Below are 24,397 nucleotides of genomic sequence, written 5' to 3'. Positions count from 1 at the left end.
TTATCCCGGGCAAAAGTTTTGTATACTGTGAAAAGTTTTCCTCACGCAAGACTCCTTTAGATATCCTAAGATTCCCGAATAATATTTTCAGGGCACGCGAGTAGTTTTTGCATATTTACTCAGTCCCATTATCAACTCCCATTTCACAATATCCACCTCAAACACGAACGCAATTAAGAATTTAATCGATTAATTGTACAATTGAATCGAATACCATTTTAATTTGAGAATGTGTACATAAAAGTAAAGTTGTAATTTTGAAACATAGATTGATTTATTTGGTCCTATTTTTATTTTTATTATAATGTTTACTTCAAATAGTTAATATTGTTGATTACTTTGATAAAAAATTTACATGAATTTTTAAACAAAATACTATTCTAACAAGAAAAATACTTTTGCATGATGTGTTGGAATAATATTTTGTAAAAAATATCTACATTAGCTACCAAAATTATCTAATAAATTTACATCCATTGAATTTTTTTTGTTACATAATAACCATATATTTGACAGAAAAAAATTAAAATATCGTTCTAGTAAATTTAATAAATAATTTTATTAATGTTAATAATTATAGTTAAATTGGTAAATTCAAGAATTCAAGGGTTTAGACATGAACATTATTAATGTTAATAATTATTAATGTTAATAAATTCAAACATGAACATTATTAAAATGACCTAAACCCTAAATCTTTACCCCATGAATCCTAAAAACATGTCTCCTAAAAAACCCTAAAAATTCTAAATTGATTTAGAAGGGAGAATGACAAAACATGTCCAACTGGATGCGTTTTGCTAAGCAAAAAAAGGCATCCAACTGGAAGCATTTTATTATCACTCATGCCTAAAACATGTCCCGATCAATATGTTTTGCTACAAAGTACACTTTTTTCAAAAATTAGTTTAATCCCACAAATATTTTAAAAAAACAGGCTAATCCTTTAAATATAAAAAAATTGACATTTTCTTCCCATTCACCCTTTATTATGTGTATATAATTTTTCTATTTTTCCATATGAAATATGTAAAAGAACAAAAAATCTTTAAATAATAAAATTATTTTATAAATTAAAATATTTTTAATTAAATTAATATTTGATTAAAGAGAAGAAAAGGATAATGGAAACTTAGGGAAGGGTACAAAAACAAAGCTTTTTTTTTATTATAAAAATAACCTTAAAAAATTAATTAATTATTTAAATAACCTATTTTTTTGATAAAATATGAAAAAAACCCAAAAATCTACCGTAAAAGTTGGCGGAGCTAAAGTGTTTGACGCCACCAACATGCCACGTCAGCAATCTACATTAAAAAATTAATTTTTTGATGGAGCCATGTAAAATGACACCACTTGTATAAAAACTAAAGAAATACTATGATTTTTGAAAGTAAAAGGGGTTTAACCAATTTTACCTTTTTTTTGGTGGAGCCAAATAAATTCGTGCCACAAGATTTCAAGAAAATAGCTGCGTGTCACCTATTTCCTATTAAAACAGGTAAAGGCAAATTTTTTATTCTTTTTTCCTTCACGTCACTTTTTATGATTTCTCCTTTTTCATTTTTCTTTCTTTTTAAGTTTTTATTTATTTACCTTTTTTAAGTTATTTTATTTGTCTTTATTTATTTGTTTATTATTGGTTTTAAAAATTTGAAATGTTTTATAATATTATTTTTAAAATTTTAAATATATATTTTAAAATTTAAATATATTTTTAATAATATAAAATATTTAAATATTTTAAAGATATGATGTTTCAAATGTATTATTAGTTTTATAATATTTTAAATGTAAATTTTAAATATCTTTTAATTTTACATATACTTTTTTAAATTATGATTTTTAATTATTTTTAAAGATATTCAAAACTTTTTAAATTCTATTTAAAATTTTAAAAATAATTTTATTTAAAAAGTGAAAATTGAATTAATTAGAAAAGTAAAAGAATTATTTGTTAAAATATGACTTTATTTAAAAATATATATTAAAAGTTAAAATGTAAATTAAAAAATTAAAATATATATTATAACTGGTCACATCGTGTCAGTGACATTAGCGGTGTAACCAGTCATTAACCTAATTATTAATTAAAAAAAAAGAAAAGAAGATGAATGTCTAGCTATTTTACCCGTCTAATCAAAAAAATTTAATATTTATAAAAATGTCCCTGGTTAAAAAACATTCACCAAAATGACCTGAAATGAAAAGTAAATTTGGGTTTTAGGAACCTAATGGCTGACACCCCATTGTGTTTTGGCCCCATCATTACCTGATGATTGTGTCAAGCTTTAAGAAGATGAATTTTTTGAGTTTGGGAACCCAATGGCCGGCACCAAAGTATTTTTTTTAAATCGTATCATACTGGTATAAAAAAATACCAATATTTGAAAAAAATTTGGTTCTGGCCATGTAATGGCCGGCACCTGAGACATTAAAATTTTTTTTGGTATCGCCGATAGATGGCTTACACTGTACATTTTCGATTTCCAAGGCAATTCTTTGTACTTGGGGACACTGGTGGCCGGCACCAGTGTCAATTAAAAAAAATTTTTGGGTGCCAGCCATTACATTTTTCGAGTCCCAAGGCAAATTTTTTTTTTTACTTTGGGACACAGATGGCCAACACCAGGTACATTTTTCAAGTACCAATGCAATTTTTTTTTTACTTTGGGACATTAATGGCCAACACCAGTGTCAATTAAAAAAAATCATATGAAAAAAATATGAAATGAATTGAAAAAAAAATTTAAATGTCCCTGGTATTGAGACTACTTCTAATTAATATGAAAAAAATATGAAATGAATTAAAAAATTGAATTGAAAAAAGATAAATTGAAATGAGACTACTTGTGATTAATAAAACATATAATTTGAATAAGTAATAGTAAACAACAAATTAAATTTACAGATCCAATAAAATACAAGTATTCTAGAATATTAATACAATAAAATATAAAATTCAAACAAGAATAATACGCACTAAATTAAATTTAAACACCCAACAAACTACAAGCAGATGGGTAAAATTAATAAACGAAAATTTTAAATTCAAACTACATATAATACGGGCTAAATTAAATTTAAATACCCAACAAATTACAAACAGATGGATAAAATTAGTGTACGAAATTTTAAATTCAAACTATATATAACACAAACTAAATTAAATTTAAACACCCAACAAATTACAAACAGATGGGTAAAATTAATACACAAAAATTTTAAATTCAATCTACATATAATACGGACTAGATTAAATTTATAAATACAAAAAAATACAAATATTCTAAGAAATTAATACACGAAAATATAAAAATGAAACCTTAAATCCTAAACAACTTGTAACGCCCCAAAATTTTAATTTTGGGTATTGTGAATGTATGACACAAACATCTGTCAGCTTTAGTGGTTATGTGTTCTGTGAGTGTTTGGGAGGTCCTAATTTCAAGCCAGGACTTGGGTAAATTTTGATATTTTTGGTCAGTAGGCTTTTAAGTAGAAGTTGGCAAATAATTAACAGAACGGGCTTGTTGGTCTAGTGGATAAGTGGAGTCTTGGTGTGAGGGAGGTCATGGGTTTGAATCTTTGGAACAACAAAAATTGTATTTTTGCCCTTAATTTCTGCAAGAGTTGTGCTAAACTGGGTTTCTGAGTGGTGGATGTGCAGTGGGAAGTGAAGGAGCTATTTTAGTAGTGAATTAGGGGATTATGGAGGAGAATACCCAAAATTTGATCACTTTTTTCTTTTTCAAAAAAAAAGTTGTTCTTCTCTCCATCTTTCTGATGTTTTCTCTCCCCCATCTCTACCGAATTTTTTTCTTCTTTGCTTCTTACTCGATTATCTTTTCTTTTCTTTCCTCTACTGCCAAAACTTCCTTGTTCCCCCTAAACCATTCTTTCCTCTTGATTTCGTAGTGTTAAGCAGCACTTGTGCAAATTCAGTAAGTTGTTGGGTATCATATTAAGGGATTATTTTGTGTTCAATAGTCTAATTCCGGGGTGTTGGCAGCAGCATTTCACGAGGATTAAGGTTCTCCTTGTGATTTTCGTAAACGTACTGAATTGAAGTTTTTGCGGTAAGTGTTCATCGTTTTATGAGTAAGTATTTTGGTTTCGGGATTTTGATTAATCGCGAGGTAAGACTGATTGAGGTGTTATTTGTTCAATTACGGGCTTTGGAGTGCTCAGGGACTATTTTAGTATCGAACAAAACCAGGAGTGTACCCGAAACACAAAAATAAAGGATTCGGCGAAAAGCCAAAATTGCTTGCTGTTTGGACAGCAACAGTAGGCTAACTTTGAAAAATCACCATAAATTATGGAAATCTAATTAGAGAATGAAAAAAAATATGGGATTAAAGATATTTGAGCCTAGTTTCTTATAGAAGAAACGAAGTAAGAAATGAATTTCATATTATGAGATATTTGAATTTTAGTGAGACAGGCTTAGAATGATTTTGGAATCCCCTGTCCTGAATTTGGAAAATTTTTAAACATTGTATAAAAATAATTATGGGTTAGAATTTATATGTTTAAAATCATAAATGAGTCTACTTTTAAGAGAAACAAACGAGAACATCATCCGAATTCTGTATGAGAAGATAATTAATTTTTTGTGCAAAAAGGTCAAAACTGTCAAACAATAGAATATGGGAAGCTTTACAGAATAAAATGTACTTATTGGCTAAACCAATAATTCTAAAAATTTTATGATAAGAAGATATGTGAGTCTGGTTTCAAGGAAAATTTGTGGATCTTAATTCAGAATATTATAGCTTAAGATACAAATAATTTAGTAACAATGACTCATTTAGACAGCTTTCAAGGATCATATGAGTAAATAGTGGAAACACATATGAATAATTAACAAGCACGAGTTACATTATAATGGATCACAAGGCCAATGCCAATTTGGGTTATGTAGGCCACACGGGAGAACATCATAGGCTTGTAAGCCCATTTTCACTATTTGACTGATAAGGTTTCACGGGTCACCCAAGTTGACTGTGAATTTACTGTAGGGTCGGTAAGCTTACCTAGACCCCTAATTGATTGAAATGACTGTATGACTGATATGATCAAGCCTGATGATGTCCCACTAATTTGATACTGTATTCCCTCCTCACATGCATGATATTATGTTATAGTATGTCATATCTGTATATTGCATTGCATTGGGTTGGGGGATTATAATGTTCGAAAAAAGTGTACTAAAAGGCCTCGAGCCTAATTTACTAGCAGCTCAGCTGCAAACTACTGTCTAGTGCTGCATTCGGTACTACTTAGAGTGTAGGGATGGGTGGGTTGATTATATCCCCACATGGAATGTAGGATTGGACGGAGATGATGTGTAGAGGCTGGATGGGTAGGGTTTTTGTGACTGCATATCTGCTACTGCTACTTATACTATGATGGGCTAAAGCCCTATTGCATGACTGTTTTTGTATTGAGATGGGCTAAGGCTCAAACTGGACTAATACTGATACTGAAAAGGGCTTAAGCCCAAACTGTGATTATATGTTTACTGTCTGTTCATTTATGTGGGGATTACACACTAAGTTTACGTAAACTCACCCCTTCTGTTTAATTTGTACAGGTAATCCCCAGATTTAGGCGGATCTGTGTGGCGGAGGACTCAATGGTGGCCACAAGACTTCTTTTTCACTATTTATTACCTATTTATGATTTTACTTTTATTTGGGAGTATTTTGCTGTAATTATGGTCTTTACAGATTTTGGTTTAAATTTGATTTTTATACGGTTTTAGTGTTAGGTAAAACTCAGGTTTTCAATAAAATTAATATTCTATCAAAAATACCACGAATACACAAACTGATTAAAAGCTTCCATAATAAGAAAACATTTTGAAATTGAATAATGATTTGTAAATGAATAATGTTTTGGAAATGAACGACACGATTTGAAATTAACATAAGATAATGAAAAAAAAAGGTTAAATAGAAAAGGGGATTTAGCAACGACATATTTTTCGAAAAGCATTACCTTGTGACATCGTCAGATTCGGCCATAACGTCTAGGCCGGGTCTGGGGTGTTACACAACTACATTAAATTTATAGATATAAAAAAATACAAACATTCTAAAGAAATAATACAATTATTTTGAATAGTAGTTTCTTCACAATTAGTCATCTTCTGCTTAAATCAGGTCTACGTTACATCAGTACCTCACTTAGAAGTTGCGGAATAAACGCTCTTACACCATAGATATTGTCCATCTGTGTTGGACATCTCGGTTAGCCATCTATGGAGCAGATGGTCATCCAACCCTTAATGGCATAACCTTTAAGGTTGTCATGATGGTATATAATTCAACTCTATTAAAATATGACAGTATATAATTCAACTCCGAAATTCGGTTGTTCACTACGAAAAAACTCTCATCTACAATCCACTACAAAAAACTCATTTAATTATACTACAAAGCACTCTCATTTTGATGGCTCTCTAAAAAAAATTATCATCCATTTACACTATCAGAACCCAAACCACCCATTATATATAGGGTTTGGTGCCGGCCATCTGATTCCTAAAATTAAGAAAACTAATTTTTTAATACTTGGTGCCGACCATCGGTGTTCCAAAACCAAAAAAAAAAATTCGGGACCCGAAAAAGGTGGTGTCAGCCATCAGTGTTCCAAAATTAAAAAAAAATTGCATTGGGAGTCAAAAAAATGTACTTGGTGTTGGCCATCTACTTGCCAGCACCCAAATTTTTTTTAAATGTCACTGGTGTCAGCCATCAGTGTCCCAAAATAAAAAAAATGTGTCTTGGGAGCCGAAATATGTACCTGGTGCCGGCCATCTACTGGCCAGCAACTAAATTTTTTTAAATGTCTCTAGTGCCGGCCATTACATGGCCAGAATCATTTTTTTCAAATACTGGTATTTTTGTATATTAATATGATACGATTTTAAAAAAATACCCTGATGTCAAAAATTGGGTTCCCAAACTCAAAAAGTTCATTTTTTAAAGCCTGACACAATCATCAGGTAATGATAGGGCCAAAACACAAGGTGGTGCCAGCCATTGGGTTCCCAAAACTCAAATTTATTGTTAATTTCAGGTCATTTTGGTGAATATTTTTGAACTAGAGTCATTTTTATAAATATTAATTTTTTTTGGGTTAGATGGGTAAAATAGCTTGAATGTCTTATATAAGGTGGGGTTTGGTCTCCCCTTCAAATATTTGTTGAAGGAAGAAAAGAGAAAAAAAAAAGTAAGTTATTTATAATTTTTATTTTGTATTTTTATATTTTATAGTTATTGTAATATAATAATTAATTATATTGTATTTATGTCTTTTTATATTATCTAGATATCAAAACAACTTCTAGAGCAAATACGGATCACATTTCATCAAGGATCAACGAAACAATAAAATTAATTATAAATTAAATAAAAAATTATTTTAGTTTCTCGTTTTTTCTTGCTAAGCGCCACTTTGCTCAACGTCTTTTAATTGCATGAAACTGATCTCTATTTGGTTGTTATTATTCCTTTTTAACTCTTTTTTTGCATGAAATTGATCTCTACGTGTTAGTTATAATTTTTTTATCTAGTACACATTCATAAATTTATATTTTAATTTTTTAATAGGATGACCTTTTTGCTGAATTTTACTATTTACTGTGCTTGGTTCCATTTGTGGGGTACAAAAAGTTATATTTGTCTTTAACGAGTGAATATTTTTTTATAAAAGTTCTCGCATGTAAAACAAATTTTTGAGTTTGAATATGTCTAGTTTATATTATATGTAAAACTCTATGTATTATTATAGATATCAATTCAATAAAAATAAGTCTTTTTATTTTATATTTACCCATACCACCTATAGTTTTTAGGACACTATTGTTTTTTTATGTACTTTTTGTAGTTATATAGTTGCCTTTAGTTTTAATGCTTAACTATTATTAGGACATAATAATCAAATTTAATTTCTATGTGTTATTATTAATATTTTATGACAAATCTTCATTCTATTATTAACATTTTATTACTTATTTAATGTAACTTTAATAAAAAACACTTAGAATGGCTACGTTGGTATAGTATAAGTGTGATGTTTTTTTGTTTTCTCAACCTTTCAATTTTACTCTTCAATATATAATTTTATGTTTAAATTATATAGATAATTGATTTATCATATTTTTATCAAAATTTTACCATACAGGATGAGTATCGGGTTTTGAGGTCGCGGTTTCATTTTCCCAAGTACGATCCGGACGAGCGGGTCATGACATACTTACAGTTGGTAGGATTTGAGAACGCGCATTAATCCAGAGGTTTGACCTGAGGGCGGACTTAAAATCTGCCTTGGTTGAGCGGTGGTGTACGGAGACCCACACCTTCATTATGTCGTGCGGGGAGTACATTATCACATTGGAAGACGTTGCTATGCAACTTGAGTTACGAGTTGGCACTGCTATGGTCACAGGTCGAAGAAAAGTGTTGGAACCTTCAGTACTATGCCATAGATTGCTTGGACGGTGCCCTAGTGATGGGGAACAAAATTTCATATACTTGACATTGGCATGGTTAAAAGCAAATTTTAAGGAGTTATCGAACACTGCCACTGAGCACGAGGTGATGTGTGTTGCTCGAGCTTATATTATGCAGCTGGTTGGGGGGTACTTATGTTGAACAAAACATCTAATAGGGTTCACTTAAAGTACTTACCTTTATTGGAGGATTTCTCTCATGCTGGTAGTTATAACTGGGGATCGACAATGTTGGCCTTATTATACTATGAGCTTTGCCGAACAACAAAATATAGGGTTAGTAACATAGCTGGTTGTCTGGGTCTACTGCAGTATTGGGCTATATACATGATGTCGTTTCTAGCGGCTGTTAGGCACCAATCATATTCGTGGATACTTATAAATAGGTAAAAACAAAATTATACTTAACATTTAACGACTCATAAGTGTGGATAATATTTTTCAAAGTTTAACTGGGAACGTGTTTGTTTCAGTTTCAGATGAGCCACATCTCTAGAAATTGGTGTGAGCCAAACATTAATAATTTATCACCAAATGATAGAGGCGTACGCCAGAGAGAAAGTAATATATATTAATATGGTTTAAGTAACGTTGATTTAACTTATCCACTTGCAGTATGTGATGTGACTTGACTCATTATGTTATATTGTGCAGTTCTTGTGGATGTCATATTCTGCACCAAATATTGCAACCCTTATTTCTCAGTGGGTTTATGCTGAAGCCCATATCGGTGCATTAACACGCCGGTGCTCAACTTCTCAACCGTTGAGGGGTACAACGGTGATTGGGTTATGTGACAATTTGGGTGTAGACAATTTGTGTCGGTCGAACCACAACAATTTGCTGATGTCCACGTTGAGACCATGAGGGGGAAACATACAACAGATTGGAGCATGGAACATCAATGTTATGTAACACTATGGAATGCCCTGTACGACAAACGACCTGAGATGCACTCTTGCATGTTTGAATTTAGTTCCTCGACTGAATACATGCAGTGGTACATGACTCGATGGTGCGTTTATTTATATGGTGGACAACTTATGATACTACCAGGTCACGGCTACAAATGTGGAAATCAACCTATGGGGGAGCTAGATGATCAACATATGGTGAATCTCGACTCGGAGGACCAACCTTTGAATACATCAGACCAATGGGTTGACGCTTTTTGTGATGAGCCACAAAGTAGTTCATTTCACCCGGATATGGGCGGTTCGAGTTCATATCACCTTGACATGGGCAGTTCGAGTTCATATCACCCAGACATAGGCGGTTCGAGTTCATTTCCCTCCACCTCGCCTCAGGCCACATTTGATCCAGCTTTCGATCCTCTTGATATGTACAATACACCCCAACGTCCACCCCGTCAATGAAGGTCTATAAACTGCTATACCCCAAATGATGATACCATTCTCGGTTCTTTTCAATTTTGAGTTATGTAAATTTCAAGTGTTATGTAATATTTGTTGTATTAGTTTAGGGTTCCACAACTTATATATTAGTCTTTTTTGTATAATTTATAATATCTTGTAAAGTATTAAAAGTTGCAACTGTTAATTTTAAATAAAAGCTTACACTAAATAATATAAACTTTATTTCTAAAAGATCATAAAATGAAAGCATCAGGTACAACATTTAATTTCTTTCAGGCCGTGAAGATTGACCAATATAGACATTTCTATGAGGACATTTCCTCCGATTGTGGCCAACTGTTCTACATATGGTTCAACGCTTTGATCGACTTATTCTCTTATATCCATGTCGTTCCGAATCCTCATTGTTGTTGATCGACCTTTGACTCCCATACGTAGTGACTGATCTGGCAACATCTCGAATGCAAGCGGTTGCACTCGTTACCCCAAATGCACAATGTACATTCAAGTGTGTACACATCGTCAATATATTGTTTGACATTCAAACTGTAGGTAGCACACGCTGTAACCACATGCGCACATAGGTATCATAGTGTTTGGAATATCCCGCACTTATACCATCTGTTTTGGATATCAACTCTGTAGGACCGTGGCGCGATCCCCGACTGACGATTGATGTACTCTGTCACTGGAAAAGTTTCCAAGTTTCAGGAATACAGTTCTGTATTTAACGACCTAGCCCTTTAAGCGTTCTCTTTCATGGCATCCCTAATTTTTTTCGATGTACACATTTCTTGCCTCTGACTGTTATGCTTGTTTCAACCCTATTTTTGGTATTAAGGTTGCTAGCCTGTCAAATGTGGCTGAAAAAACAACTAAAATTGCCAAATGACGTGTACGCCTCATGACAGAGTTAACGGCCTCAACGAGGTTAGTTGTCATATGACCATATCGGTACCCCTCGTCAAAATATTGAGCCCATTGCCACAGTTCTATGCTACCCAACCACTGTTTGAGAGAAGGTTTGGACCCTACCATATCAATCTCTAACCTCGCCAACTTATGTCTGAATCGGTATGCTTCCAGCTCGTATCCTACATATGTATTCCGATAAAATACGTTACCATCCTAATTAGGAAATGGACTCAAAATATTTACAAATACGAATTTAAATACGATATTTTTACCATGTTCATAATTCATTTGCCTCAGTCTTTGTTCTTGTACTCGTTGTGAAAGTTGATAGCGATGTGACGAATACAATAGATGGGCCTCCACGAAACCTTCGATTGTGGAATCGTAGCAACAAGACCCTTCGATCTGTCAGAGATAATGCGAATGTTATCTTGCCAAACAACATGCCTCCGCAAGTTTCGAATGAAATATGCCCACAATTCGAAGTTCCCCAAGTCCACGATGGCAAAAACGATCAGTAGTACATTTTTGTTACTGTTTTGTGCAACCGCAAATAGAAGTATCTGCGTGTATTTTCCATAAAGCCATGTTCCAAAAACTTGCACTAGTGGTTTGCAGTAGGAGAATGCCCTAATATATGGATCAAAAGTCTAGAACAGTCGACAAAAAACTCTTCTCCCCAGTTCCAGTTGTCCATTTGGGCCTTTATAAGGCAACGTTTGCAAGTCCACAATAGTTCCTGGGATGTACTCCACCATGGCTAAAATTTAACCATGAAGTTCATTGTATGACTCATCCCAGTTACCATACAATTGTTACATGGCCATTTGTTTCGCCCACCACACTTTCCTGTATGACACTCTGTACTAAAATCGAGCTTGTATGTCTGCAATCAATGTCGACACAGGAATGATTCGGCTATCTTTCACTAGTGGCATGATGCAGTTGCAAATAATTTTAGCATCTAATTTTCGTTGGTCTTGAGATATACGTGCGATAGTGCATGTATGAAGCCCTTCCAATTTGCGTATTTTCCACTGTTGAGTCCTCTATATAAATGCTGCCCGAACTCACCAACCACACCCATCGTCAGTTCTCCAACATTCCCCAACATATAATGTCAGTGTAAATTTGACAACCTTGTAATCAATCGACAACTTCTTGCTGTATTGTTTGATGGCAAACACACAGTCCGTCTTGTTCTCGAACTATTGCCCAATGAACAACTCCTCAAACTGTGAATTTGACGCCAATCTATGAGCAGGTACTATATCAACCTACTTAGGGAACTCGGATGCATGCGCTGCATCTGGATCTACGTTCAACATATTACCCCTAGGTTCATTTCGTAAAATAATGCCATGACTCGGGTTACTGAATGAAGGGCCGTGAACATCTTTAACCTCCTCTAGGCCTTCATCACCAATATCGTCCGGAACTTCATCAACATCGAGGTCACTAAAATATTCAACGTCCTGATTAGAATCTTAAGCATCATTAGTCATTTCTCTGACATTTGCCTTTGCGCTTATTATCACCTCCGAATGTATTTGTAGACGGGGACTAGGGATAGGGTTGTTATACGAACTCCCACCATAATTAGGATTTTTGGGTATCTGCGATGTCCTTTCGCATTCTAATTGGTTTGTCCATCTGACATTAAGATCAAAGTCAAATCCACAATGTTGACTTATTGGACTAACATTCTCAATAGGCTTTAAGTCTGCTAACTCAACAAATAACTCAACTAGTTGAGAGTTCTCACTCCCAGTCGACCACTATATTTCCATCATAGTACCCAAGTAAAATAATCTGGACATCTCTCTTCCACAACTGATAGCTATTTTCGCATTGATCTTCCTTTTCATTTATGCTAGCTTCACATTTTTTTGAAACGCAAACCTACTCTTTTCCGACCTTGAAATACACAACCAAAATCACCTTCTACAATTTCACCATAAAAAAGAACATACACCAAAAACACCTCATTATTCATCTTCAGCAGAATTTTTAAACTCTCTTATTGAACACAACAATTTCACCAATATATATATGCTAGAGAACCAAGAGGTGGAGCCATAAAGAATGGCCCCACCAAAATATAATATTAAATATTAAATATTAAAATTTTATATTAAAAATATAAAATTACACTTGTAATAAAGTGATGAATGGCTCCACCAAATAAAACATTAAATTTTAAAATTTTAAAATTTTAAAATGTTTAAATATCTTAAAAATTAATTAAAATTAAAAATTTATAAAAATTATATTTAAAATTAAAAATATTTAAAATATACATTTAAAATATTATAAAACAAATAATAAATTTGAAAGGTCATATCTTTAAAAATAATATATTTTAAAAATTAAAACAAATTATAAAACAAATTAAAAATATTATAAAACAAATTAAAATTAAAAATTAAAAATTTAAAATATTATAAAACTAATAATAAATTTGAAAGGTCATATCTTTAAAATATTTAAATGTTTTATATTATTAAAATATATTTAAAATTTAAAAATAATATTATAAAACATTTCAAATTTTTATAATCAATAATAAACAAATAAATAAAATAAATAAGGACAAATTTAAAAATTTTAAAAAGTAAATAAATACAAACTTAAAAGAAAGAAAAATGAAAAGTACAAATCATAAAACTGACGTGAAGGAAAAAAAAAATTGCCTTTACCTGTTTTAATAGGAAATAAGTGACAGACAACTATTTTCTTGAAATCTGGTGGCAGCAATTTATTTGGCTCTATCAGAAAAAGGTAAAATTGTTTAAACCCTCTTATATTTTTAAAAATCACAATATTTCTCTAATATTTATATAAGTGGTGCTATTCTATATAGTTTCACTATAAAATTAATTTTTTTAATATAGATTATTGACGTGACATGTTGGTGGCGCCAAACATTTTGGCTCCACCAACTTTTACGGTAGATATTGAATTACTTTCGTATTGTATAAAAAAGTAAATTATTTAAATAAATGAATTAATTTTTTAAAGTTATTTTTATAAAAAAAAGCCACAAAACAGAGAGAAGGACAAAGGCAGGCTGGCGAATGACCCAAACAGGTTTTAAAACGCAATTTATGGAAGTGGATATCATAACAATTATTGTAATTACTTACAGTGCTTTTTTGCATAATTTAATGTAAAAAAATCATATTAATTTTAATCTTAGAACTGCATTCAATTTCAATGGTTCTAAAATATTTTATAAAAGGTTTTACAACCCCAGATATATACATTCTCATCTAGGACTTTGATAGTTTTACAATTTCAATGATGAACTTCTTATCAACATTTATGATAAGGTCAAAGTTTACTTTTGTTAGCACACATTAAACCTACTTAGAAATCTAAATTAATGAGATATTAACTATTTATATAATTAATTAAGGAATTTAATTTAAGCATTGATGCTTTAATTAATTTTCATTCTAAATGTACTAAAATTATTTTGCTACTAAGTGACGTTTTCATATTTATAATAATCGTGCCAAAAAAGTCTCTCCCCAACCATTAATCAATGAATACTTGATTTTTGTTGTTTTGCTTTAGGATATTAGGGTTTTATTATTTATGCCAATTTCGATACCCTACTCCGAACACTAGAATTTAAGGATTTCAAGTGTGGGAGTGCATTTTCTGTGTACAAAAAGAATCTGGCAATGCCCTGTATCATACTTTTCTTATTAAACATTAAAATTCCCATTATTTGTCTAGTTTATTACCAAAAGATTGTACATGTGAATTAAGTACGAAACCCAAACATTAAATATAAAATTAAAAAAATATATATTCAAAAGTGGAATGACTGAGATACGATACTTGATACTTGATACTTGATACCTGAGTCAGCATTAGTTGTGAAGAAGTAATGAGTAATGACAAATAAAAGTCTTCAAAGTGATTCTGTCGTAAGCGCGCGGTTCATTAACATCCACGTCGGATAGACGCGCGGTTTCAGAAGCAGGGGCTCCTTTTTAAGCACACGCAGTTCCTTTGTTTCATGAATTGCGGCATTCTTGGATCAGTTCATTGTTTCTTCCTCCTGAAATGGTTAGCTTTCTTCTATTCCCCCCTTTACTCTGATAAAATTCTATTTCAAATATGGCGGCTTTAGGTGTTTTATACTAATACCAGTGTTTAATTGTGCTTTTGTTGGGTTCCAACTTACTATCGTTTTCGTTTCTATTTTTTCGTGTCGTTCAAATAGGATCCAGAGGAGCAGGATGTCATTAAGTTCATCTTATACCTCATGCTCTTGGAAGTTGAAATGAGAAAGAAGAGAGAGAAAACAAGGGAGATGGAAGAGCAGCTAAGGGCAGATCGAGCTGCACTGGAAGCTATGGAAAATGAATGTTTGATGCTTATGAGTGAGAGGGATGACAAGATCACAGAGAAAAAAACTGTGGACAAATTGGTCGCTGATTTTCTTCAAGCAGATGCTAACGGCGATTTTGAAGCGCAGAAAGCTATGGAGAACCAGATTGTAGCTTTGATCAGCCGTAACGCCGGCAACACGGGACCATCTGGAGGCGGCAGTTAGGTAAAATAAAAACCCAAATGAAAATTCAATTTTATGACTTGTTTGATCCAGATTAACCAGTTGTGGTAAAAAAAAGAAAACGAAAAAGGGATAAAATCTTTCTCCAATCAAGTTGGATAGTGATTTTATGGTTGTTGTTAAGTGCAGGATGAGTGAGGCGGGTGAGGGCGAGTGATAGCTACCAGAATCGGCGGTGACTACGGCAGGGGTTACGTTAAATAAGGGTGATGCGGGCTTTTACCATTAACATGAAAAATAAAAGACCGAGCTGGTGGTGAAAGCAAAATGGGATTTTAGAGTAACAATTACAGTATATGTGTACTTTGTAAAAAAGAGATTGGTTGTAGCTAAAGTGGACTAATGTTGGATTGGTTGTAAGTGATTAATGGGTTTTGAATTTTGATGCGGGATGTTTAAAACATGGGTTTAGTATTAAATACAGGAATTATATTCAAAATTAGAATATATATAGCTAATTGATCCCATAATTGCTTTAATCAGGTTGTGTTGGCGAGATAATTATTTATTTTTTAAATAATTGATCATGGAAGGTTTTAAAATATATTTAAAGCATTTTTCATCAATCAATGTGTAGAGATTGATTTAGGGAAAAAATGTAATTTAATTCTTAATATATACTTATAAAAGTGATTGTTAATGGGCTTGCTTTTTTAGAATTAGCATGTTTAACTCTTTCGAGAGATGCTCAAACGGATGCTTTGAGGGGAAAAAAAACTTTGGCTATCAAAAAAATTTCCTTAATTTTATTATCGCAGCTAATGTACCTAAAAGCTCTCTACATTCGCCGATTTAACAACCCAAGAAATAGTTAATAATTTACAAAAGAAAAAAATAAAAATTAATCTACAAATTAAGAATAGTTAATAATTTTAGTATGCTAATCAAGATCCATATCCATCGTTCAAAACCACACAAGAGTTAATGAATTTGGGCTAAGGGATTTAGCCATGTAAGTCCAAGGATATTCAGCCTCATGGAGAAGACTAATGGTGAATTTATTAGTTAATGGACATGTGAAGCCTCCGAGCTAATATCAATGAGATAAAGCCCAAGGATTGATCAAAGATTAAGAAATGAGTGAGACCCCAAATAAATCACAACCTTTACCTCTAAATATTATAAATATATATATATATATATATTTATCTATATCTATTTTATAGTCTATGTTTGAAGTTATCATTTAAAAAGGATATGAGATTTTTTTACCTTGTTGTCAATTTCAATCCTAATTCTTTTTGAAAGCTTTAGAAAATTTATTTTTAGATATTCAGGTGAAACCTAAGACCTTAAGTAGACGAAGAAATGCGGCAAGTCAAAATTATTGTGGGTCAATTAAAGTCATCATGGTGAAAATGATGACTATGTGTGTCGAAAGTTTTTTGGAACTCGACTTTTTATTTTAAAAAATGAAAATAGAGTCGCTATCAATCCTTTTTAATTAGGTGTAATTGGATCACCTCAAAACTTAGTTATTTTAATAAAATGTTAGGTTTACTAAAACGATGATTTTTGGCTTACAAAATCCAGGAAATTGGTTCGAAAGTCGGTTACGTATGAGGAAGGTTAGCACCCTCATAACGCCCAAAATTGGTACCTAGTTGATTACTTGATGTTTTGATGTCAAAAATTGAAAATTCAAAAATAATATAAAATACAATCTCTCTTTGCATGATGTTACTTGATTAAAAAATAACTAACTAAATTAAATTTGATGGAAAAGACCTTCTTATTTTGAGTTAATCGAGAAGAAAAAAATTATACCCCGTAAGTTAGGGCATGAGGTCTTGAATCCTCGAAAACAAGAATAATCGCCATTTAATTATTATCTAAGTCCTACGTGTCTTGAATTTTAAATAGGATGTTTGGTTATTTCGGTTCTAGGAAGAGGCCATACTTCGTAAGTTAGGAGCATGACTCCTCGAATATTCAAAATAATGAACATTGTCTCAGTTTCAATTATTTTTTTATAAGCTTATGCCGAAAAAATAGATGAATGTATGTAGCATAATTTACAATGTACGATGATGGCAAAATTATGGTATTAACAAAATAAGCATAATATACAATAAAATAATGGCAAAAATACAATAGGTACATAGGTACAAACAAAATAACATTATAATGAAATAATAATAAAATAAAATGATTGTAGTAAAGGTAATGAGGGTAAAATAGTAAATAACTATAACATGATAATAATAATAGTAATAATAATCATATCTAATGACAAAAATAAAATTAAAAAAACTACTCAAGGATGTAAATAAAATTGCATAATTATAAAGGCAAAATATAAAAATCATAAAATAAAAGTGCTGGAAATAATAAACTAACAAATAAAAAATAAGTAGGCAAAGGACTAAATTGAAAGCTAAAAGAAATTCTAAGCATAAATTAAAAAACAAAAAAACAAACAAAGTATTAAATCAAAACAAAATAAAAAGTACAGAACTTAATTAAATAAATAGGGACTAAATCAAAATTATAACTAGATTTTAGTGTATAAATAAATAAAACAATAAGTAAAGGGTTAGATTAAAATATAATAAAAATGCATGGACCAAAAGGGTAAATAATCCAACCCCAGTACACGTGTCACTCCCTAAAGGGTCGATAGTCTGAGGACTAAAGTGGAAACAAATTAAAATTAAATGGAAAAATTAAAAAGAAAAGAAAAGAAAATCAAAATTTGGACCAGATTAAGTTGTGCCTAAAAGCGGAATGACTTGGGCAACAATTAGACCCTCCCTTTCGAAAACACGTGGATCCTAGGGAAATCTGGGTCAAGTTATCGGGTCAGCCTTAAACGACATCATTTTAGGCGTCTGAAGTCAAGCCCAAAACGACTTTGTATTAGACATATATATAAGTAAAAAAATAGAAACAAAATCATTTGGGTTAGTTGTAAAACAAAAAAAAAATTCTTTCTTTCTTTTTTTTTTTCTCTGAAACCCCTTTAGGCCGACCATGAGGTCTAGCGAACTTTCGCCGTGGCCATCGGTCATTGGTGATGGCGACCGCCGTCTTGGGTGGCCAAAAAATTGAAAAAAAGTATCCTTTTGATTCTCTTTTCACGTGGAACTCTAATTTGGGGTTAAAATCCCTAAAAATTTAGTCAAAATTCAACAAAAAAGAGAAACCCTTAGATTTTTTCACCCTTTTCGACGCGGCCTTAGGCAAATCCCTAGGGATTCGGAAGCCTTTCAAGCTAGAAGGGACCACCAACGACGATGGTGCAGGTAAAAAACAATCTTTTGTTTCTTTTTTCTTTTTTATATGTATTTTCTCCAAAAATAAAAGAAAATAAAAAATCAGTAAAGATGACAACTTTTTGTTTGAACTTTTGTTTTTTTTGTTTTTGTATTCTATTTCTTCTCTTTTTTTTTTTGTTTACAATCGTCTTTGGCTTTTATAGCCAAACATATATTACAAAATATATGTTTTTCTTTTCTTTCTCTCTATTTTCTTGCTTTTGTTACTTTGCTTATGTGTTTCTGCTTTTTTTCTTTTTTGTAGGTGTCTGTGGCAGTCAACGGTGATAGGAAACCACGCCTTGCCATTTCAGTAAAAGGAAGGCAGACCTCGAGCGATGTACCTACTGACATGGCGAAAGCATAGGAGCGGCGGTAGCTGGAGGCTTAAAGGAATTTGGGTTTTCTATTTTAGGTTTAAGGGATTTGGGCTTGGGCTTAGGTAATTGGGTATTTAGGTTTTGTATTTCGGTAGTATGGATTGTTAGATACTTTTATTTGTTTTGGTTTATTTTTGTTTTTCTATTTTATTAGGGCGGGACAAAATTTGGTCTTTACAACTGCCCATCTTTGCTCATTGTCATGTAATGGGAATAGAGCAAGGACTTTAAAGGAGGACCAATTTTGTCTGGTCCCGCTGAATCTCGACTTCTCTGGTGCTGTTCTTTTTCAAATAGCCCACTCTTTCAGTCCATTGGTTACTTTACTTCACTATATCTACTTCGCTATAACTTTAGGAAGGTAGGATATAGTGTTACAGTTTCATCTTGCTCCATTGCAACTTCAAGGAGATAATGTTTTTTATTGTAGTCTCAATCCGACCCACTGCAACTTCAGGGGTATAGGATTTGTAGCTTCACCTTGCTCCATTGCAACTTCAGGGAGATAATATTTTCTATGGCAGATTCAATCTGACCCACTACAACTTCAAGGATATAGGATTTGTAGTTCAATCTACTCCACTGCAACTTCAGGGAGATAAGATTTGCTATGGTAGATTCAATCTGACCCACTGCAACTTTACGGGTATAGGATTTGTAGCTTAAATTTGTTCCATTGCAATTTCAAGGAGATAAGATTTCTATGGCAGATTCAATCCGACCCGTTACAACTTTAGGGGTATAGGATTTGTAGCTTTAATCTACTTCACTGCAACTTCAGAGAGATAAGATTCGCTATGGTAGATTCAATTTGACCCACTACAACTTCAGGGGTATAGGATTTGTAGCTTCAATTTGCTCCACTAGAACTTCAAGGAGATAAGATTTGCTATGGCAACTTCAATCCGACCCGTTACAACTTTAGGGGTATAGGATTTGTAGCTTTAATCTACTTCACTGCAACTTCAGAGAGATAAGATTCGCTATGGTAGATTCAATTTGACCCACTACAACTTTAGGGATATAGGATTTGTAGCTTCATCTGCTCCACTACAACTTCAGGGAGATAAGTTTTGCTATGGTAGATTCAATCCAGCCCACTACAACTTCAGAGGTATAGGATTTGTAACTTCATCTGCTCCACTGCAACTTCAGGAAGATAAGATTCACTATGGTAGATTCAATCTGACCCACTTTAACTTCAGGGGTATAGGATTTGTAACTTTAATCTACTCTACTGTAACTTTAGGGAAATAAGATTCGCTATGGTAACTTTAATGTAACCCATTGCAACTTTAGGGGTATAGGATTTGTAGCTTCAATTTGCTCCACTACAACTTCAGGGAGATAAGATTCGCTATGGTAACTTCAATTCGACCCACTGCAACGTCAGGGGTATAAGATTTGTAGCTTTAATATGCTCCACTACAACTTCAAGGAGATAAGATTCGCTATGGTAACTTCAATCTGACCCACTACAACTTCATGGGTATAGGATTTGTGATTTTACTGATCTGTTACATCGTTCTCTAGGGAACAAGACCTGTAGAATACATTTCATAGGCCTATTTTATGCCAAGCGATTAGGATGTTATGATCAGAATGAATCAAATACTCCTAACTGGATGGATATGAATGATATTTGTATGAATACAGAATGTCATTTTCGAGAATGATCCCCTTTTTAATGTTTAGGTTGACATTGCTCGTTGTTCGTCAAGGTTCTATCACTGATGTATTACCATGACTTCTTATTCAAGTCTAGTATTTTTGACAGGAAACCCGAAGAGGTAATCAATTTGGACTATTCGTTCCAAGATCTTTCCAACCCTTAAATTTGGTTAGTTGTAACTAGTGGTCTTGTTTCAGGTCCCTGTACTATTTAGAAAATTTCAGAGTGATATGTAGAAATCCTTTTATATTTTGACATTATTAGTCTACTAACCATTATTTGAATGCAAAAAATACTTGAACAGGGTCGTAAAAAAAGGGATAAGACTGAAATTTATTGGGAGCAAAGCCCTTAATGAAAAGATTAAAGTGGAAAACATTGCCAAAACGCAAAGTGAATGAAAATGAAATCAGGTGCCCCAAATATCGCAATATGAGCTTCTCCGAGCAAACTTGCTGTGGCTCATTCCAAGCCTGATATGTGTTTAGGAGGTCAAAAATACTTTATTGATGCCTCAAGATGTAAAGTTTCTCCTTTTTGTTTCCTTGAGGGGAAGCGACTATTACATGCCCATTATTTGGTCAAATTTGAGCCGCCCTTTTCAGGTTTTCAACTCAAAATTCCTTTGGTCTCAATACGCCCTTTGTAGGTTTTCATCTTGGCCTCTCATTTTTTTAGGTGAAATACCTCTTGGCTGAATCTGAATTCATAGTGTTGGACAAATCTCTGCCATCCATATTGGTCAAAATCAATGCTCCTCCAGAAAATGCCTTTTTTACCATATAAGGTCTTTCTCAATTAGACATTCATTTTCTTTTGAAGTCCTTTTGTATGGGAAGGATCTTTTTCAACACCAGGTTCCCCTCATGGAATTCTCTAAGGTAAATCTTTTTGTCATAAGCTCACATCATTCGTTTTTGGTACATCTGACCATGACAGATAGCTTTTAGACTCTTCTCTTCGACCAAGTTCAGCTGATCATATCGAGATTGGATCCATTCTGGTTCATCTAACTTCAAGTTTGATAAAACTCGGAGAGAATTAATCTAGACTTCAATGGACAATAGTGCCTCCATTCCATAAACTAATGAGAAAGGTGTTGCCCCAGTGGAGGTTCTGACAGACGTTTGATAAGCATTGAGGGCAAATGGTAATTTCTCATGCCAATCTTTATAAATTTCTGTCATTTTCCTCAAAATCTTCTTAATATTCTTAGTTGCTGCCTCCACTGCACCATTCATTTTTAGACTATAGACCTTTGCTAACGTATTGTTGTTCAAATTTAATGCATTGTCAGATATGATCCTTTTTGGCATTCCATATCAACATGATTTCTTTCTTTAAGAATTTGCTAACTACCGACTGTTAGAACACCGGCACCCTTACGGCGTAACGAAAAAACAAAACATCCGGCGATCCTAACCATGGATCCATGCGTGAGGAATGAATCGGGGTGAAATAAAGGTTTCAAAATTATCGAATCTTTATTCTAAGTAGATAGTGATGCCTCGGCAACGAGTAATCTGATCTACTATCGAACCAAGCTGTAATCTATCGTGACTCCGGCCTCTACGTAATCCTTCCTGTTGACAATGAATGGAAGGAATCCCCAAAACTGTATTGGAGAAGACTTTGCTTTGACGACTGCTAGACCCCCAAACAAAGAAAAATAGGATTTTATATCTATTTTTAGGGTTTCTAGAAATTAAATAAATATAACAATGTTTTTAAATCGAAAATTATAATTACATTAATTATAATAATTTTGGTAAACTATATATTTATTTGAATTTATATACGAACCAAAATCATGTTCTCATTATGCGTACAACAACCTTGTACATATAATGTATTCGATATTTGATTACCTAATTAAATTAATTTTATAATTAATTTAATTCAAGCGACAACCAAACATAATACCAACTATGTTTTACTCCGTTCATTTCAACTATAGGGTGTGACCCTGTAGGTTCTTGTAACGTTAGCAATAACACTAGAATGATTCCAATGTTACAAACAATGAGTGGCACCTAGCAATGCATCATTGCTACCTAAGTCACAAGAAATCATGATTCGACATAACCTTTTATGATTAACCTTTCATGCAATAATCCTTAAGTCCTTTATCTCTGGATTGGACACAAGTCATGGAATAGTCACACTTGCATAGTCCATTCCATGTTTCTTGATATCTTCAGTAGACTATGATATACAAATAAGTATGACATCTCATATCAGCTTATTTGAGCATTGTCATGCATTTCTAGTCTCACTCAATCAAGTGGCCTAAGATATTGTTGCCATTATGTAGGAGGGACTTATCCTATATCGATCAACCATATCCCTCTACACAGATCGTGGTATATCCAACATCAGCCTTTATAGAACAACCCGATTTGATTACGTTTGACTATATCAAAATATACAACTCACGATGTTGGGATTATGATGATCTCAAGTCTGAGGATCATATACATATTAATCACTATGAGTAATGTTGTGACAATTACATAATAATCCAAGAAGCTTACTCATAACAGGTCAGTCTGATATGTTGTTCTCTAACACACATATTCATGCATCGATTTTGACATTCCATATCAATGACAACTCTTTATCATCAATCAACTATATAATAATCTTAATGCATTATTGTTGTCCTAGCAAACAATAATACTTGACTAAGGACCATTTAAGAATAATCATATTATTCTCAGGACATTATTATAAAACAGTTTATTTATACACACAGAAAAGAAACTGAAATAATAATAGTAACGTCTAACACCGACTTTGTGACATTGGTGTAAGAAATGACTTCTAACTATTTGGTGAAGTAATCAATGACCACAAAGATGAATCAATGCCCATTTGAAGCTTTTGGCGAGATCAGCCCAATGACATACATGCCCCATATAGAGAAAGGCCATGGAAAAGTCATAATGTGAAGAGGTGAAGGCGGCACATGAATTTTATCTCCATAAATTTGACACTTATGACATCTCTTGGCATAATTGATACAATCTCCTTCCATTGTGGACCAATAATATTCGAATCACATGATTTTTCTGACCATTGTAAAACCATTAGCATGTGTTCCACAAACACCCTCATGGACTTCTTCTAGGATTTTCTTGGCCTCAACAACATCTACACACCTTAGTAACACTTGTTCTTTTCTTCTTTTGTATAAGATCTCCCCATCAGGGATGTACTCAATGGCCAACCTTCTTAGAGTCCTTTTATCATTCTCGGTTGCTTGCTCAGGGTATTCACGATTTTTTACATATCTCAATATGTCCTGGTACTAAGGGTGATCATCTTTTTCTTTTTCCTCGATGTTGTAACAATGGGCCAGAACCTCGTAAATGCTTATCTAGATAGGCTTTACATCCTTTTGCCTGTTCACTTTGACCATGGAAGCTAAGGTAGCCAAGGCATTGGCCATCTGGTTTTCATCTCACAGGAAGTAGTAGAATGTGATGTTATCAAACTCCTTAATTAACTCGAGAACGAGCTTTCGATAATCAATCAACTTGGGATCTCTCGTCTCCTATTCACCTTTGAGTTGATAGATTACTAGTGTAGAATCCCAATATACCTCTAGTACCTTGATCTTACATTCTATAGCTGCACGTATACCCATGATGCAAGCTTCGTATTCTACCATATCATTTGTGCA

General features: G+C 32.8%; 1 long non-coding RNA gene across 1 annotated transcript; it reads left to right on the top strand.

The window, feature by feature from the left end:
* The first annotated feature begins 14,751 nt into the window (after nucleotides 1–14,751).
* On the top strand, nucleotides 14,752–15,882 carry LOC105801592 (uncharacterized). Its single transcript, XR_008191277.1, has 3 exons — nucleotides 14,752–14,895; nucleotides 15,053–15,385; nucleotides 15,533–15,882. It is a non-coding gene; the product is annotated as an uncharacterized LOC105801592 (long non-coding RNA).
* Nucleotides 15,883–24,397: the final 8,515 nt, after the last annotated feature.

Source organism: Gossypium raimondii, chromosome 11 (genome assembly GCF_025698545.1).
Source record: "Gossypium raimondii isolate GPD5lz chromosome 11, ASM2569854v1, whole genome shotgun sequence".
Taxonomy (NCBI): domain Eukaryota; kingdom Viridiplantae; phylum Streptophyta; class Magnoliopsida; order Malvales; family Malvaceae; genus Gossypium; species Gossypium raimondii.
The sequence above is the reverse complement of the archived record's forward strand: the minus strand, read 5'-3'. Positions and strand labels throughout refer to the sequence as shown.